This window comes from Aphelocoma coerulescens, chromosome 7, assembly GCF_041296385.1.
Source record: "Aphelocoma coerulescens isolate FSJ_1873_10779 chromosome 7, UR_Acoe_1.0, whole genome shotgun sequence".
NCBI lineage: Eukaryota > Metazoa > Chordata > Aves > Passeriformes > Corvidae > Aphelocoma > Aphelocoma coerulescens.
The window spans coordinates 33,221,890-33,242,507 of NC_091021.1; the positions used below are offsets into that span (position 1 = coordinate 33,221,890).

The 20,618-nt window shown below is 38.1% G+C and overlaps 1 long non-coding RNA gene across 1 annotated transcript; it reads right to left on the bottom strand.

The window, feature by feature from the left end:
• Positions 1-773: 773 nt before the first annotated feature.
• Positions 774-19,683, bottom strand: LOC138113401 (uncharacterized). The gene is made up of 3 exons (XR_011152141.1): positions 19,588-19,683; positions 5,145-5,236; positions 774-2,899 (listed from the first exon to the last, which is right to left on the bottom strand). It is a non-coding gene; the product is annotated as an uncharacterized lncRNA (long non-coding RNA).
• Between the last annotated feature and the right edge of the window lie 935 nt (positions 19,684-20,618).

Consider the following 20,618-nt stretch of genomic DNA (forward strand, 5'->3'; position numbering starts at 1 on the left):
ACATCTTTCATTGTCCACCTCAATCTACTTCTTCTGGATGTGCAGAGTATCCACAAGAACTTTCCAGTAAATCCAGAGTGAATCTCTCAAATTCCTGTTCCAGTGTGACAAACTCCCATTACAGTTACAGTCCAGCATTTAGCAAAGTACAAGCAGAACAGAGCAGAATAAAAAAAACTCAGAAACCAAAAAAGAGTCATCTCTAAGTGGTGTAGATTCTTCCTTCCAGAAACTATTCTGATAGCTGAGTCTCCTCACCTGGCTACATAGTAGTAAAGTAATAAGCATGGAAAATCAGTCATGCAGAGTGAAATCCTTGACTCCCACTGATTTCATACAGGTTGTGCACAGAGGGGCAGCATCCCTTGCTGTGTCTTCACCAGTGGTCCTACGAAGTCAAAGTTCATTCAAGACTTACCTCCTGGAGCTCCTTTATACTTGAGGTGATTGTTGGTCTGGCAGGCCCATATGATGAAAAAAGAGGAGGAAAAAGACACTGGCTCCTCAGGCACATTTGGCAGGATACTGGAGGGAGCATTGCAGCCTTCAGCTCTTCTGTGGCCAGCTTAAGGCTATGGGAATGAAGACTCTTCTCCCCACTTACCTACCTGCTGGCATGTCTGTCTCTGAGCTCCACAAAACCCACTCTCGCCCCAAGGCACTCCCTCCCCAGCCCTCCCAGCAGTGATCACCACTTCACAGTGATCACCACCATCACTGTTCCTGCCACAGCCTCACCCTGAGACTTGGGATTACTCTTGGCAGCCCCCCACCTTTAGCAGCAACAAAAGATTCCAGTGCCTGTCTCTGTAGCAGGCCTGGGGGGCTGATTCAGCCGTGTGGGCTGCTCCCTCCCGCCGTCAGCTGCTCCCTGTCTGCTCCAGGGAAGCAGTGGTGAGCCAGATGAAAGCATCATACAGGTCACAAGCTAAGCCACGCTCACCTAGAAGCATTCCAAGGGCCTTAGCTCTGAACCTCAGGGCAAAACTTCTCAAGGAGCTTATATGCCACAGCCCAACAGCTGGCTTTGCTACCAGTACACACTGGGGCCAATCTCACCTTGTTCTTTCCTTCCCTGTCCCACCAGCCCACACCGGGGGATGTTAGTAGCTTGAACACATAAAAGTCTAGGTCACATATTCTTTCTTCCCAATGTGTTTTTTCTTGCTTCAGTCAATCCATTTGTCAGTCACTACAGCAAACTGCATATACCAATTCCTCCTGCAGCAAAGACTTCTACATACCCCTGACAAAGCTGCTACTATGACTGCTGATAATGTGTTAGTGCTAAAAAATACATAATTTTATGCCAATGTTTGTTGTTATAAAAGAACTGCAATATGAAGCTGCCATTCAAACTAAGAACATGGGAAGGGTTGGAAGGTACCTCCTGAGTCATGCAGAGTTTGCTTTTCCTGATGGAGACCAGATATTACTTAATTCCTTTGAACCTTGTCTCCCACATCACATACATGCACATGCACACATATTCTTACCTCGCTCCTCTTACTATTAAAAACTTTCCTTTAAAGTTATTACACTTGGCTGACTTATAATGAGAGATTTCAGAGGTCAGGGTGACATACATGAGAGCTAAGCATAGACCATGGTCGGTCAGAAGGATCTAACTATGAATATTGCAAAGAAAATTAGATGATTTCAGAGTCCAGGCATCTTCAGAGAAGATAGCAAGACAAGCTCTCCTTTAAATAAGTCCACTCATGACAAGAACAACTCCCACAATACTGACCAATCCCTGCTTCCCAGACACAAACATTTCTATAACAAGGGGCAAGGAAGGGAGGGGCGGGGGGAATATAAATACATATTTAATGGAAACCTTAGAACATTGCAGTAAACATACACAAAATTAAATTATTAAAACCTGAAAGTTAAATCATATCCCACATTAATTTGTCAAGCAGAGCGCTGGCCCTGAGAAGGGGAGAAATAGGAAGATATCATGTAGTCCTCTTAGGATTACAAGATATTACAAGATAGTATTCAGAGACTGCAGCATTCAGGAGCAGCCTGGAACTACAGGGTATGGATATTACTTACCCTGACTTATACTGAAGATGTAGCAATGATAGGGACACAGCTTTCCACCAACCTGAGCCATGGATGTTGTTTGCAGTACGATGTGTGCACTAATTTTAGTCACATGTACATTCCCCGAGGACTTCTGACAGGTGATTTATCAGCAGTGAATGTCGTGAAGGCAGACACTTCTCTCCAAATCAATCCTTATCCAGTCTTGATAAGGTAACTGATAAATACATTATGTAGTCTTGCTTTCTATTAATTGGTTCTATTAAAAGGTTCTCAAAGCTTGCTTTTTCCAGACTGCTCCTTTAATACTCTGTAATGCCATAGACTGAAGAGTGAATAATAATGAAGAGCTTTAAAGAGACTTGTAAAAGTTATGAAGTCATAAAACTCTATTTGATTCCTCCTTCGGTCTGTTTTCTGGGAATGCGCTGAATATAAATAGTGAAGTGATCTTAGGGGCTTTGAATGAAACATTCTTTCTCCTCTCAGGCCGCACTTCCTACTGCACTATCCTCATGGATATTTCATTGCCTTCAGGATAACGGGATGTATATAGAATTTCTCTCCAAGTCTCTTATCAACAGTGTTTTGGGACATTTGACTAAAAAAAACCATATGCCTAGTCTGTAGGGTTTCCTTTTCAAACGCATGGTGTTAAACAATTCTGTGTAGAGCTGAGTCATTGTGATACAGAAGGTACATCAAAACACACTTCTTCAAATAAGAGTTGTTCTTGTTTTCCTTTCCTTCTTTGTTCCTGGCAACCGTGTATAGGTGATTCCCACAAATTGAATTCATTTCTCCTCCTCTTTTCCTAAGGTGGGTTATGTTGTGAAAATTGATACTCCTGCAAAGAAAACTAGTTTTCTTTGTCATGTTGCACAGTTTCAACTTCCACCAGCCCATTAACTCAAAATAAACTCCTAAACATTCTACTGTCTGATCAGTGTCTGCACAGTGACATTTACCAGGAGAGGCAGACAAGAAATAGTCAGCGACTGGAGATTTTTAGACCAGAATAGTGACGCTGTAATCTTGTCCTTTCCCTCCCTATACCCATCACCCCCCTTGCCAATCTCTGTGTGCTTTTTTAGACACAGCTGAAATGATCATTAGAAGTGTCCCTTGACATGTGTTCAAATCCAAAATTCAGATATTAGAATTGACTTGAAACTAAAAAAAAAAAAAAATAAAGAAAAAAAAAAATAAAAACAAATTATTGGTCTCTGGTTCCAAGACATATAACTGAAAAGGCATTACCATTACTTAGCTCATTTCTGAAGTCAACAGATGGTCGTGCTACATTTAGAGCACTTGGAAGTTGTTTTCTCTGTTGTTTGTTACAAGCAAAAACCTTGGAAGTAGATTCAAAAGACTGTACCCAGAAGGCTTTATGCCAATCCTACTTAAACCAGCTTTCCTGATACAGTTGAAAACAAGTTACAGCCATGAGTAGGTATAAAGTCACAGGATGTTTGTAAGTACACGAGCCAAATTAGATACAGCAAAAGTCTGATGTCATCACCCCAGTTTATTTCATGCACCCAGTCAGCAGCAGCAGCTCACAGATGCTGAGGCTAGAGATGCTTTAGTAAACAGAACAATTAGCAGCATTGTGTGAGCCACCAGCACAGCAAAATAAACTTCTTGGAGATATGTGGTTATACCTCTTATCCAAAAAAATAAATTGAAAAGCACAAAATAACTTCTTATCTGCAAGAGTGGATTAGCAACTTCCAGCTCCGTACCTTACAGGTGGAGCAAGAGTTTTTAAATGGGATCATACAGGGATACCATGCAGCAAGTAATTAATACCATGCCTTTGTACCAACCATCTTTGTGTCTTGTTTTAAGGGAAAAAAAAAACCCACACTTTTTTCTTGTCATGGTTTTACACTGCCATCAAACATTGACACACAAATGATCAATGTTCAACATTGCTCTCCATACATTGCATTCAGTATACATAGTAATTAATGATCCATTCACTATAACTCCTTGCAATTATCATAGCAAAGACTGGGGACAGATAGGCATACAAGGTACTAAAACTAAATAACCACAAAGTATTTCACCTGTGCATTCTCCACTTGCTTCCTCTATTTATGGATAATGGCATTATTTGCAGACAATGGCAGCAAAACTTTTCTCCAGAGATTTATTTATAACATTTATTTCTTGGATTATGATTTGTATTTTCTAGTGTGATAAGTGCCCCAGAGAAATACTTAAGTGAAACAATCAAGAGAGGAGTTTGTTCTCCTCTCCCATAATTCCTGCATCCTAAACATTCAACAGAAGGGGAGCATTAACCTCACACTGTACTGTGAGCTGCATTTACACTTCCCCAGCCTTCACCACTGCCAGTAGAGGACAGAGGGGCTGCAGTCTTGGTTACTCAAATGTAAATAATTCAGGAATTCACCTGGGCCATGCCCACAGACTGGTGAGAAGGAGGATATTGCTTCTGTATTTTACTAGTCCACCAAGAGAAACAGCTGGTGGGTGAAAAATTGGTCATTGACTTGCCTCTCCTGTGAAAACTTAAGGTAAAGCTGAGAGAGTGGTCTACTTCATCATAATTTTTCCCGAATTAATTGATTAAAATACCAGATGAATGTACTCTCAGTGATACCCTCTGCTGCTTATGTAGATTATCTATGATCCATTGTCATGTCCACTAAATTACAAGTCCCTACTGGCTAGACTAAATAATAAGGTCCTTGTAACAGCAGCTGAAAGGAATAAAAACCAGCAGTCAAAACCAGAGCATTTACCTCCTTTCATCCTTATTTTTCACCTGTCCTTTTAACATTCAGCAGCCAAAAAATGAATGACAGTGATTAAATTATTTGCCTGCCAGATTATCTCAGTGGCTGCTCTTAGCAGAATATCCATTCAAGTCACTGAGAGAACAGGATATGAACAGGTGAATCAGACTCTGCAGGGTCCCTGCACATCTGACTCACTGTATTAGCTGCTCCCTGGCATTAGAAAAACTCTGAAAAAAGATAACCAACCTAAATGGATGCTAAATATTAAACCAAATGAACTATAATACATATGAACTTTGATTATCCAACAAATCTTACCTAAAAGGAACAGGAATTCTGGAAATGGCAAGCCTGAAAACACCCATCATGCTTCCACCTGCTCATCCTTTGAGGTACATTTTATTTAGTTCCTGTAAAATAAAGGCATGACTCACTGACAGGACATATGGAGTGCTAAAGTATAGACACTAAGATTGCAAAGCTACATTGTGTCTTCAGAAATCTTAGCAATGGTTTCAAAATGCTCATTGTTATGGTGCAGTCCCATGATTGGGAAAGTGGTTGTTGGGAAAGGGATGATTGGGTAAGTGGACCCCTCCCCCCTATATTTTACCTGTGCAGCGCCTTGCACAATTAAATATTTATCTCCAAATGGAGATTCCAGGCTTTATTACTACCTGAATAATACATGTAACTGGAGTTATAACCTCCCAAAGACCTATTTACAAGTCAATTTTTTTCTGTCTGTTCAGCACTGTTTCCTGACTACAGCCACTGAATAGTATTTTAAATAAAATCTTTGGTCTATGCATGTATTACCTGTTCTTTCTCCCCTTAGCCAAATTACACCACTTGGTTAAATCAAACTACTTATTTAAAAAGAAAAACTTCTCTCCCTCCACTCAAGAGAAGTTACTATTAGCAACTTAACCTGATAAGCAAGTTACGCCAATGGATGAGACATTGATTTAAATAAAGAGCAAAAGAATTTGCTCTGATCACAGGGATTGCTTGGTAGGGAAAACCAGCAGGTGAAAGAGTTGTAGATTCTCATGACAAGCACCTACAAAGACAAGATATTCCATATTCCTGAGATACATCCTTCCATGCTAATTTTTGTAGAGAGAGGAAAGAACTGAGACAACATGATTTGCTTGCCTATGCACTCATAAATTTTCTGTGATTCCTCCGCACAACCAATGAGAAGAACATTTCTCAGGAATTTGAAAGCGCTGCTGACAGTTTTTAAGGATATCCAAAGCACTGCTTTACTAAGACCTTAGCTCAGACACTTGGTCAGTTCTGGAAGCCTGTCTGTCACGCTAAAGATGCCTCACATCAGCTGCCCTTTGAAAGGCATTCACAAAAATAAGTGAACTTAGTAAACAGACGTAACAGAGAAAATCAAGAGTATTTGTGTTCAGTCATGTTGGATTTTTTAGGTATTTTTAGGTAAATCCCTCTTTGTGTACTAAAGAACATTAGTAGGCAGTGGTGCTTCACGGAAGAGTGCACTACATAAAAAGGAAGAAGGGTCCTTGTGCACTTATCCTGCACTTTCTAAGAGGGACTCTGCCTTCCAAGGGAATGTTTGACTAAGGCACTTAATGGAAAGGCTGCCATGTCCTTCCTGGTTATATGGGCTTCACACAGTGTGCACCTCAGACTCTCAAAATTTCCGATGGGCCAGAAAAAGGGAAAAACTGAAAAAGAAATGACACTTCATGTAAGCCTGTTGATCAGGCTAAAAGTTTCCAAACACTAAGAACTAAAGATACAGCACACTTCCCAGCAATGGAAAATTGAATGAGTTGTAACAATTGCAATTCCATTTCAGAGCCTTCTGAGTGGTGGGTGGTTTCATTACAGATAATGTTGACAGCATGACAGATCTCTGTGAGAGTAGAAATGCCTGTATACACCTCAGAAGCTGTGCTTCCTGCTTCTGACACCGAGAAGAAACTACCAATACAATACAGCAACTTCCTAGAATGGACTTCCTAAATTAACACATTCAGTCCCTGCTATCAGCCAGCTGTGACACACAATCCCCTTCATAAGCTGATTAAAGAACATCTCCAAAACTATCTGGGGAGAGAGGGATTTTTACTACCATTACTTTTCCTAGAAGGACAATGTAGAACCTCAAATATCTGACATTTAGAAATTATTTCCTGCCTAAATGTAATTGTGTCCCAGTTTGCTCTTATGCCAGATTTTTTTTTAGTTAAAGGGCTGGTTTCCCTCTCTGGTGTTTTTCAGCCAATACATCTGTATGCAACAATAGTATTTCCTTTAAGCCTTTCCTTTGATAAGTTAAACAATCCAAGTTATCTTATTCCTGCTTTCTTATGATAAAAAAGACTTCATCCTAGACTGTTTGCCTTTTTCCTGGCTTACATTCCAGCTTTAATTAGTCCTTCTCAAACAGGAACACCTGCACATAGTGAGCACAGTATATTTTACTGAGTCTAGATCTTCCAGGATGGATCATCTCTACTCACTCAACTCAGCAAAGACTGTTTTTTTTTCAGGGCTGCATCATACAGTCAGGCCTGTCTTATTTGAGTCTTCTCTACTACCAAATTTTGAATAGGTAATCTTTCAGTTGACAGCAAACATTTTTTTGTTTATCTACCAAAATCAGGACTTTGCATTTGATATTACTAAATTGAAATGCAATTCTACAAGTGAGGTAGTTTAGCTCTTTCTCATACATTTGCAAGTCCTTTTGAGAAATTCAGTCTTCTCCGTCATTGGGGCATCATTTTACCCCATAGTTCTTAGCAAAAATATAAAATAAAACTGGTTACTACCTCAACTGAGCTGTTTCACTATTATTCCTTCTCCAGTATTCTATTTCTCCTTTCAGCACTACCTCCTATTAATACTGAATGTGATGCTTTAAGTCATTCATCAAATCTCTTCATAGTTCTTACACTAACAACATTTTTTAAATTATCTAACACATAATTTTATATAAATATAACATGTTTTACCTCAAGTCTCTTCCTAGTATCCAACTGTGACATTCATATATTTTTCTTAGTATAAGATGCCATTTTTTTTTGCCGGATAACCAGACCATAAATATGGTCATTTCCTGCACAATAGGTTTCCTTAAGAAGTTCTTCAGGTAAATCATACAATAAGAGAGTCAAGAGTTTCTGATACCTTGTCATGGCAGACTAGACATATGGGTATTTCCACACATAGACAGAGCCTAAAATGTTATAATAATGAGGGCCCTAATTCTCTTCCCCGGTCCTTTCCTTCCAAATTCCTTCTTGTGGTGGGTTGACCACATCCAGCAGCTGTGCCACGTAGCCACTCCCTCATTGCCCCAGCAGTGGGACTGGGGAGAGATTAGGGAGAACAGAAGTGATAAAACTCACAGATCCAGATAAAGTCAGCTCAATAAGTGAAAGACAGTGGAAGAAAAAACCCAAAGCAAGTGTTGCAAAGGCCCTCACTCATCACTTCCCTCAAGTACACCGATGCTCAGCAGTCTCAGAGCAATGGCCACCTCCCCAGGAGACCCCTTCCCATAGTTTGTGAGCATTGTTGTGCATGAAGTTACCAGGCATGGAATATCCCTTTGCTCATTTTGGGTAGCTGCCCTGCTTGTGTCCCTTCTCAATTTCTTGCACACCCCCAGCCTGCACTGAGGAAGCAGAGCAGGAGAAAGGGAAAGCCTTGTCCCTGTGCAAGGACTGCTCAGCAGCAGCCAAAATCTGGTATGTTAGTAGCACTGTTCCAGTCACAGATCCAAAACACAACACCCTCTGAGCTCCTAGGAAGAAAATTTACTCTGTCCCAGGCAGATCCAATGCACATCCAAAGCCAAAGCTGTCAAACTGCAGAGGAGCCACGTGCAATTTCAAGTACCTTGCTTTTTAGAGAAGTTGCCATACTAATTTATATTTTGTGAATGTTCTCAGGAACAGCACATTAGTGCTGCCAGTGTGCAAAGGAAAAACATGAAAGCTGTCAGGGTTTAATGAACTGAAGGACTTATAAATCAAAAGTGCATTTTGGAAAATTCACAATGGTCAGAATTAGCCTCAGAAACATAGAAAGGGAAAAAAATTGGGGCTGTCAAGCAAAATTAATCTGTATTTGAAAGACATGTTGCTTGCTTTAAAAAAGCACAACAGACAATGACCCGCAGGGACACTGTACAACATAAATGCAGGGCCTAATGGAACCATTAACATCCATGGATCCAGCAGCACTTCCCAGACTGATCATGGCTTGGGGGAATATTTCTCAAGACAAAGAGTACCTTTTTTTTTTTATTGCCAACAAGGCTACTCATTCAGAAGGCCCCAATGACACCAGTATGATTTTAGAGCACTTCTAGGAGCTCAGGGTATTGTTTCAGATCTCAGTTCATGCCAAAGAGCTGGGGAGTAGGGGAACAAAGTAGGGATACCTACTAAATAATAAACAGCAGGCAAGGGTTTGATCCAAACTGTAAGACTGAAGATGTAATTTGCATCAGTGCTTTCTAGTATGTGTATAACTGATTCATTAGCAAAACCCTAGACTTAGATTAATTTTTAAAATAAAATTACCATAGTAAGCAATATTCCAGCACTTTATACACAGAGGCAGAGGGCTTGCTGCTGTCATCTCTGACAAGATATATATTAATTTATTACAGTTTGAGTGAATGATGCAATCTTCCTGCAACAATGTACCTGTCCTATTACAGACTCACTTACAGAGAGGTCCAAGAGAAAGGCAGGAGACTGGAGTGCTGCTGCACAAATGCAAATTATTTGTCTTGGTGTAAAGAATGTTTCTTGTTCTTCACTTAGTCTAATTTCACATATTTCTTTTTGTCTCGTTATTGCTCCAAAGGCATTAATCTATATGAATAAACATGCATGTGTTCAGGTGCATAATGATTTTTACCAATAGGCACTTCTGACCAGGATAAACTCTTGCTGTAGAATTTGACTGCACCAAATTCAGGCATATTCTTAGTGACACATTTAATATATGGAGTTAAAAGCCATAGAAACCATTCACAGAATTCAGATTTCTAAACAAGAATTGTGAAAATTTCACTGAAAATTCAGAACAGCTCTTATTTTACCTGAGTTTTAAACTGGTTGATTTTTCCTCTGGTTTTATATTTATAAAAATACTTCATAGCACATCTCTAAAATTTTATGCTACATACCCAACTAGCATATACAGTCATTCATTAGTAATTGATACTTTGAGGTTTACAGAGGCCTGAACTGCATGTGCATCCATAATACAAGAAAGTGCTACTACAATGTATTTGTTGAAATGAGGCAGGAAAAACAAACAAAAAAGACACCACTGCTCTAGCTGATTTTACTTTTCAAACAGTCCATTAAATGTCTTTTGGTAAATTACTTATTTAAAGTAATGGACAGCTCAGGGAATCGTTTCTGTGACTCCTAATAGAATTCTAAGTTTCTTTGTGATTTCTTTTATTGCCATTGGTTGCATCAGACATCTGGGAATAAGTTGAAGAAAACCCAACAACAGAAAGGAAGCTTTTTGACACTGAGGTCAGAGACTAGAAGGCTACACTGAGAGATCAAACCTACCACAATGAAGAACGTGTATCCTGCAAGGAAAGGAGGGCCCGTTCTTTTTTCCCAGGGCAATACAATTTTCCTATGTGATTATATACAAAGAGCTCAAATTATTCATGCAAACACTTCCATTAGGGTCAACTGGAGTGCAGTGAGCAGGATGTGTAAGAGCATTTCCTTGGAATCAGCAGGGACCAGGAAGTCAGTTGTGCTAGATATAGTTTATACACACTGAAAGGTCGTTTGGGCTTTTGTTGTCTAAACGAAAAAAGTAAAGAAGAAAGAAAGAGAAGCCCAGTGCAATTAGCACCTTGATGCACCTTAAAGTAAATAAATGTTAGTTTCTAAATGCATAAATCTTTACATTTTTTCTAGACCATGGCCAAACTCACTTGACAAAGGTCATATACATAATATCTGCTGAAGAGTTAAGCACTGAGTTCTATTACTCTAAAATTAGAGGTACATCTGTTCTGAGCCCCAGGCAATTAATCCAGCCAATACTATGCTACCCACATTCACTTCTGTAACAGCAACTTTACTGTACCTTTGTAAAGAGATACAAAAGGTTAGGAAGAATAAAAAGAGTCTAACAATATATTAAAAGATTTTTAAATTATTACTTAAATGATGGAAAAAAATCTAGAAAGAATAAAAGCAACCAGATCAGATTCCTTGATAGCACCTGTTTATATTATTCATGTACCAAAAACATTTATAATGTGTAAAATATCCATTTCAAAATAAATATTGTAAAACTGCCTCCTTTACTATCATTTTAAATGTAGTTCCCTGTAAGGAATATGAGAATATTCTCTATGACAGAAAAGAGGTAATTTTTTTTTCTTAATCAAACCAAGTGTCTGCTAGAACAAATTACAATCAAATACTCCTCTTAAGCAGCATTTTCAGTACTCAGCCTTTCCAGAACTGGTGGTGCTGTGTTTGTGAAGTCTCTGGTTGGACAACATGACAGGATGTAGCATGAACTGTTTGACTGAATCAACCACAATGCCAAGGGAAGGAACAGACTGTCACATCTAACAGGACATATCTGATGGAAACCTCTTGTGACAAATTAGAACCTTTCTGGTCTCTGAAAAGTGGGTGCCAAAGCAGAGCCCTAAATAAAATTTACTATCCATCAGTCCTTGTACTTAAAATGTTTTTCAGGAACTTATATTTGTTATTTCTTCACTCCACCTAAATCATTTAGTTAGCAGGAACTACCAGTCCTTAAGGAGCATGGTACCTGATGCACATTTGATGCTGGATTTATTTTGTTCTGTTTATAACAAAAATGGATCATTTCAAAAGTAAAACCAGCTACAACAGTGATATCTTTTGTCTTGCTTATCATTTAGAGCCCTTGCAAAACTCTGTTCTAAGAGCTGACAGGACTTTACAGCACTCAGGATCTCACGGAGCTCAGCTCTTCAAATAAACAAGTCATCTATGCATACACTTATGCAATTACCTTCCAATTACAGAGATCCTTAAGAGCTCTTATATAGAGAAAATCAGCCATGCCCACTAGATATCATCTACACAATCAACTTCCATGCATATCCCTATGCATTTGCCTCAGGAAATGCATTATTGAGGGCTTGCCAATCAATTTTTCTGGTTTCTAAATATTTTACTATGAAGTGCTGAGAAATTCTTACTACTTGCACAACTGCAACTAGTCTGTGAATGACTCTAACCCCAAAGAGTCTTCCAGTTTAAGTTCTGTGTCCCTAAAAAAGCTGCCTTATCTTTATTTCACAGACCAGTGTTTTCTCACATAACTAAGAAAATAAAGCTAAATATTTGAACTCCAGTTAGAGTAAATTGTTTTATCTAGATTCCTGCCATTTATCGCCTCATTTCCACAACAGTGGTTCACTGCACACTGACAAATGAAAACTGTTCCTTTAGAAATCTCTTTCTACATACTTTAGTCTTCACTCAACAATAACTTAATTTTTCGTCTTTCCAGTATAGACACTGACAGGTCACATATATCAGAACATAGAGAGTTGTCATGGCAGATCAGACTACTGGCCCATCAAAGCCTGGTAGTCTGTCTTTACTGTGTCTCAGAGGAAGGTGCAAATCCTCACAACGTGATAAGCAATTATGCAGTGGTACCCATACGGGCAACAATTCTTTTGCACTTTTCCAATCACCCTATAACTAGAAGTGAAAGATGCTATCATCCCTTAAATAGTTTCCTATGCTGTGTATGACAGACTCCCTTCCCTTGTGATTGATATTCAACAGGACTCTGTTGCAGCTAATAGACTCAAAATCTAATTTGGCCAAAGAAGAGCAAGACTAAAAAGCAAGGTTAGCAATAAAACTGTGTTTTGAAAATGAGGACTGAAACAGTGAGAAAAAGATGGAATCTGTGGCATTAGCTATGCTCAAGTGTTATGTGCAAGCTGTTCAATGAATTCAGATTCACACCCAACTAATGAAGAAGACAAAGATGATATGTTAAAGGGCCATTTGGAACAGTCATGGAGTTCATGGCCTGGATTTATCAGCTCTCCTACAGTAAATTCTGAATAATAGTCTTTAAGGGTAACAATCACTCATGAGAAGATACTGCTTTTATTCATATGTCCTGGTAGTATTTTGCATGTCAGCTCCCCTGAAAAGCACTGTCCAAAACTGCATCAGTGATGTTTTATGGAAATTAATCAAAGCCTATAATCCCATTATCCTGGGATTCCAGCATTTCTGGACCCACTGCTCAACAATCTGCTGAGCTCAGAATAACTCAGTTTACGTTATTTCCAGTCTTCTTTGTAATTATTTTCTGTAATTGATGGCAGATTATGCAGAATATCCCACAGAGATCATCAAACCATCTGAGCTCTCTCTAGCTCTGAAAAAATCATTGAGATGTCAGAGGACTGTGAGTTCATATTTCCTTTCTCATAATGGGTAGTCATATTTCTATTGTTTCGAACCCTTATTTTTATCCAAAATTTGACATCTTCTCCCTTGAAAGTGGCCAGCTGTTAATTCCTGCTGGCATTTGAACTCAATTAGTGGAAAGAAAGAGCAGCAGAAGCAGAAAAACAAGAAAGAATATCCAGGAAATTGTTAGGGAAAAGTAATTTGTATAGGAATTTGTAATACATAAAAAACGAAGTATGTTTTCAGGGACAAATTAGCAACTTATTGAAGGTTACCAGCTTTTTATCTTATACTGAAATGTGTTATTACCCAAAACATTTGAAAGATCAAAAATACATGAGTGGAATTATTCTGTGTTATGTAAATGGAAACAACTGGAAGTGCTTACCTTACACAGAAAATGAAGGAATTAATGACATAAGAGGAAAAAGAGAACTGGTAGCTTCCAGAATATCAGTTAAATATAATACATCAAGCTAAAGTGTGGCTATTTATAAAGTGCTTAAAAACAGGTAAAATGAAACATTAGTGAATATACTGTGTGTGAGAGAGAGATTCTGCCTTTGCAGCAGGACAGACATGCCTTGACTGGTCTTCTGAAATGCTGTAAGTCTATACTATACAGGAAAATGAAAAACTTTCTGAGCTTTTTGAATAAGTACATACAAACGAGTAGATTTATGATTCATTTCCATGAAAGCAAATGTAAAATAAATGTTTTGAATATGATGTGCCTTGGGTTTCTGCAGTACATATACATTTAAAAAAAAAATATTATGTCTAAAATGGAAATGCCACATTTACAAGAGTCAATATTGTTTGTTCAGAATTTACCATTAAATTATTCTCTATTTTAGCAGCTGGTTTTGTACAGAACTTTTCACCAAAGTGAGTTGTGCTACGAATTTCAGTGATATGAAAATTTAGGGATATTGATATAAAATAGACAACTAAAAGCTGTGTGTATGTTCTCAGAAGGGACTTTACCATTTTTGGGTAACTTTACAATGAATGAACAATTCAGAGCTCTTCAGAAAATTGTCTGATGCCCACTGATGCATCACAGAGCATCTGAGCCTGTGGGGTAAAACTGTGGTCACTTGACATATTCTTCTTGAAGGAAGAGCTGGTTTGAACATTGCTTTATGTCTGCCACAATCATCTGCATTTACACCAGTCAGAGCTCATAGGATGGGCCTGGTAATTGCTACACTGTTGGTACCAACCCTCCTTTACCTCCCCAGCTTCAGCAGGCACTGGCAAGATTAGATTTATTAAAGTTAAAATTTCATCTACCTGATCTGACAGACTGATGTGACTCAAACTGCAGTATATTTAGGCAATGACTAATGGTAAATCAACCAGCATATGAGGAACACTTGCTTTCCTGCTAGCACCCCACAGCTCATTGTACCTCACCCTACCTCCCTGTAATACACATAAAAAGATGGCATTTCTTTCAACATTGGCTCTTTTGATTGAATATTTGCCTTTTTCACTTGTCAATAACCCTAGCTCCTAGTGACTTTTTTTAAAAACAAATTTCAAGCACTAATTTGTATGTTATTTTGCCAGATTTTCTTAAACTGCAGGCATATCATAAATCCCTTGCTACTCTCCTAAACTGCATAGGTAACCTAAAAATACATGATGTGATGACATGCAATATGTTAATGGTAATCCACTGCCAGCCTTAGACAGACACATTTTCCAGCTTATTAAGATCTAAATTATTCCCTTTAGGGCCTCCACTATGTGCAATTGTGAAGCTGCTGAGGGTCACTGGGTTGTAACCTGAAACTCAGTTTCACCCCTCTCCAGCCTGGGCTGATGAAGCTTCATTGAAAGCTTTTGTGCAATTATCCTTCTCTAACAACAAATAAAAAAAAAAGACTTACAAGTTTGATGCTGAAACAGTATCTCATCTATAAAACTAGTCAATATTCAGCTCCACACATTTGGATGAAGACACAACCTTTGCCTGCATCTCATACTTGTTAGGCAAAGTGTCTAAGGAGATACAATTACCTGTGAGAAATATATTCTAGACTGTGTAAGGAGACATGGGAGCAAAGTCATTTGAAGCAAGGGACCTAATTAGGAATACATTAAAATTCCAGGCTCTCAGTTGTACTAGGAAACTCAGAGCTTGACTGCATCTGCTTAACATTGGGATGTACCTCCAGGAGTAACCAAATATCTCTAAATGATTCATATCCACAGGGACTGGTTTGGGTCACAGACTGAAGTGATGGGAGAAATGGATTTGGAGACTGTTCTCTTGAATATTCTTGAGATTGGGGTTTGTTTGGTTTTGGAGGGGTTTTTATAACAGTGGCAAAGAGAGAATAAAAAAAAAAAAATATACAGGATTACTTCAGTGTTTGGACAATCGCCAGAACACCTGAATTCTGGAAGAAAAAGTATCTGCCCAATTTCTAGCTGAATTGCATGTAGAAATAACATTAAAATGGACAAACTGCTGTAAATTCATTGCATTATGTTCCACATTTGATTCCAGTTCCTTTCTAACTGCAGTTCAAGTTGGATTTTGTCACACTTACAAGACCTTGAATAGTCTGGGATCTTGGCACGTTAGAAAGTGATTTCCTTAAGCCTGACTGTAGACAGAATCCTCTGTTAAAAGGTCTTCACCCTCATTCGGTAAAAGTACATTAAAATAAGAGATTTGGGAGGAGAAGGTGGTCATAGGACTGAGAAGATGTGATAATTCTTCTAGTAAGCAATGAAGATATTTAATTTGAAAAATTCTTTTAAGAGTCAAATTGGGAATTACATTGTATTTTTACAATTCTAAATATGTTAAGTGAATATTGACTTTGGGCTAATTTTTGCTTTGTCAAGCACCAAACTCAAAAAACCCATAAAATTAAAGGTGCTTTTCCACTTTTTGCAATTGGAATCCTAATCCAGGAGTGTTCAGTAACAACAAGAAAAGACTTAGAGGTCACTGAAATTCCAGAGGAATGAGGATTCCTCTGTGATTTTTGCAGTGCTTGAAAGTTTGCACACACCATCTTTGTTGCACAAAATTGGTGGGACCACAGTCGCAAAATACCAGCAGTTGCAGACAAACTGCAAGCACCTTAAAGATTCTCACCTAAATCAGATTAAAATTTTCTAGATGATACTTTAAATCCCTTCCAAAGAGACGTCACTTAGAGTAACCTAAAAAAACTAATTTATTATCTAGAAATTAAAATTCCACCAAAACTTTCATTTACCATCAAACAATGCAAACACATGCTCAGTATTGTTCAGATCTTAGCCAGTCTGATTTTTCTTCTTTATAAGTAACACCAAACAACAATATAAATACACACTGACCATGGGAATCTCAACATTTTCAATTTTTAAATTAGATGAAAGGAGACCTTCTAGATCTGCATAACCACCTGCAAGCCCACAGGTAAGCTCTTCAATGTGGTAATTTTACGGTCCCAAACCTTGTTTTTATTTCCCATCTTGTAAATAACAGACAAGTCTTACTTCAAATAATTTCATGGTGTTGGAAAATGTGAATCAGTACCCTATATAAGATTTCCTCCATTTGTGGGGCTGAGGAGAAAAGAGTGTTCCAAACTGATGATGTAAATCTCACAGTCTGAGTTTCTTTCTGATAACAGTGGCTTCAGCTACCACCCGTTGAAGCAAGAGAGCCTTGTCACAGTCCATAAATTGCTGAAAACAGTTTCCTTTTTCGTGAAGTTTTGTAATTATTCACTTTTAGCTTTATAAAGCAGGCTCAATCTAAACCTTTTATAAAACAAATGCCTCCCACTTTCAAATATTAATTGCCAAGATAGGAACAACAGTTCTCTATTAAGTAGATAGGAAATAAACTAAATCTGTTGTTAACACTGTTGTTTAACAGTTTCCATAAGTGAAATGTCACCTGGCCGCTTGAGAGAGAAGAGATGCCAATTTCAGTGATTGCCTACATGACCTGTTTTCTTCACCCTTGGGTGATAATGCATTTAGTGTTAATGAAGAGTAAAGATGAGGTACATTTCTGAGCCTGTACATCCTCTTGAGCTTCAAACTCACAAGCTTCAGAGAGAAAAAAAAAAAAAAGAACAATCAAGAGTCACTTAAGAACAACTACAGATATGTACAACAGTGATATCCAGATTGTGAAGTCTGTCAAAAGTTCTGGAGATTTGTAGGAGATAGTCTATTCCTAGATGTGTTGTTGCTCAAAGCATAGGCCTGATGCTGAAATTGCAGCTGATATCATAGTTCAAAAATAAGGATTATTTGGCTCCCAGTATTTTCTTTGGGTATCAAGTAACAACAGAAAAACAGATACATTGAGGATGAAAAATAGTAATTTCAGTTTGGCATTCACCTGGAGCCCTCTGTTACACTTGTGAGAAGGTAGCAGAGACCCAGCCAGATACTTTGTATTCCAAATTCAGCACTGTTATACTGGCCACAACCACACTGTAACACTAAGGACAAGCATTAGTTAAAAATTAGGAATTAGAGCTTTCACTACCAAGATTTTCCAGATTTTGTCCATAAGACACAGTTCTGTTGGATGTAGAAGAACAGCCACAAATGCCTGGGGCTTTATTGGGGGTAAAGAAATAGTGAATATATGGAAAGATATATATACTTTTTTTTCATCTGAGATACGGCAGAGTAACATTTCCAGAATGTTTTCCCAGCCTCCTATCAGTCAGAGGCTTCTTGAAAGTTACCTCTTTAACAGCTCCTAAAGGACCTCTTATCCTTAAACTATGTGATTACTCCTTGCATCCATTTCTACTTTTGGCCTCCAGAAAACCCTGTAGATTCTACAATTTAACTTAATTTTGCCTGGCTGAGTATTTAATTTTATTTCTTTAAAATCCACTATTCAAAACTTCATTGGGTGCCACAGGGGTTTTTGCTGCATCAAACACTGAACAATTCTGCCCTGTTCATCCTTGTGTGATCTGTGATTTCATAATAGTGTTTTAGTCAATCTTTGTCACCTCTTTCCCAAATCACCCCCTTCTCTAGAAAATCTAGACATTTAGTTTCATCTCTTCTCATATGCTGTAATTCAAAGTCTCTGATTACTCCTATCATCCTTTATTGCATTACTATATATTTTCTGAAGTAGGGAAAGAGAACTGACAGATTCAAATCTGAGTGCACCATGGATCTATACAGACAAAGAAATGCTTTGTTTTGTTCACAAATGCTCTCTTAATAATTTCCAGCTCTGTGGGTTTTTTTATCACTGCTGAACACTGAGCTGCTATTTTCAGAGACACTTCGAAGTAATTTCACAATCTCATTTCTGATTAGTAATATCAAAAGTCCATTTCGTTATATAGGCAGTCACTTTTCATTTCTAATGTAATTTTGCATTTATCATGCAAAGTACTTCCAACACTAAATTATATCTGCTGTTTCATTTCCCTGTCACGTAGCATCCCAGTATCCTTCTGCAACATTTTGCAATCAGATTTAGATTTTATTATCCTCAGCAATTTTATATCATCTCCAACTGTCACCTTGCTATTCCTCCCCCTTCCAGACCATTTACAAATATGCTGAAAAGCAAGGTGGCAAAACAAGGTCCCGAGAGATTCCGAACTCCCTCCACAGCAAGAAGTGATCCCATATTCCTATTTCTGTTTTTTTTCTTTTCTTCTACTTTTCCTAAGCATCTTATAACATCCCAAGACAATCTCATTCCTTTAATGATAGTGTTTGCTCATGGTTTTGTGAAAAACTTTACTGGTATCTGAATAGAGACCACTACGCAGATCAGAGAGATGCTTACTGGCTCCTTGAAATAACAAAACAACCTGAGAGCTTATTGTTTACCTCTATGGAAGAGGGTCACAAACAGATATTTACCTATTATACATATGCTATCTATAGACAGCCTAAGTACATTTTCTGTAGATTCATCGGGGCAGAAGCCAGACTAAGCCATCCATTCCCAATTTTTAGAGTTACCACTACAGACCTTTCTGAATTTCATTCTTCTGATAATTCCAAAAAGAGGTTGGTTAGACAATGCAGCAGACAACCATTCAGAAATTTCCTTCCTAAGTTCCTTCAAAACCCTTGGACAAATATCATCAAGACCTGGTACTGCTCATTTTACTTCAATAGCTTCATAAAGATTGTACTGAAGGGAAAATGTCGGAAATTACTACCTCCATGGTGAACACTAAGACATAACTCATCCATATTTTTTACTCCGTTCTTACTGCTTTTGTTCTTTCTTAGTCTTTCTCCTTTTATACCTCAGTAATTTATCTGCTGCACAATCTCTTTGGCAAATCTCCATGAATGGCCAGTGACTTGTCTCCTCAGGGAAGTTTTTAATTCTCCCAGGTCCAATGAAATCTGTAAAATAAATCATGATGGTATTTCAGTTTGCATTCAAATGAGAACATAGAGTGTCCCTTGCACCTTGAGCTGTCATTCAAACCTGTGCAAGGTGGATGAACAGTATGGCCATTCTTATTAATTCTTATTAACGAAGGAAAGAAGACAGTGGAGAATCAGCTTTACCAGATTTATACTCTGCCTGTGATATTTTACAATTACATACCACTTTGCACTGAAATGCTGGTGTGACATCTGAAAAGAAATCTCAAATAATTTCCTGCAAATGGGGAGCTCCTTAGTACACTTACTGGACACACTAAGCACCTCTTAGAAATGTCTGGTTTGGTACCTAAACCCAAAAGTTTATTTCCTGCTTGATAACTCAGTGCAAAGTTAATGGAAATACTTCTTCAATCTATATTTACTGTGGTAAGGAGCAGGTCTGAATATAGGTTAATGTTCTCTGGTGCTGGAAAATTTTATAGCCCAGTTGTTATATTTATGAACAGGGAACTGAATAAAACTTTCAAAAGCAAGACTCAAATAATAATTTGGGGGGGAGGGGGGTGCTGTTGTTTGTTTGTTTGCTTTTAGCTGGGCAGAGTTTATAATACCTTTTGATACCTTATAATACCTTTTACTATCCATAACAACTTGGTGGGAAGGATACAGTTAAATCCTAACTGCAAAGTCTTACTCATGTTAAAAAACAGGGCAGTTGTCTGACTATGGGGGAAGGACAGGAACATTTTCTATTACCTACTCTTCCAATATTTAATCAGAGTTAAACCAAGGTTATTCTACAGCAACTTCAAATTGTGACTAAGAAGCAAAAGAGAGAGTGTGTGACTCTTCAACATTTCACTTTATGAACAGAATATTAGTAGGATTGGATAGCATTTCAGCTTTTCACAATTGTATTGTACTGCATTTCAAAAAGCAT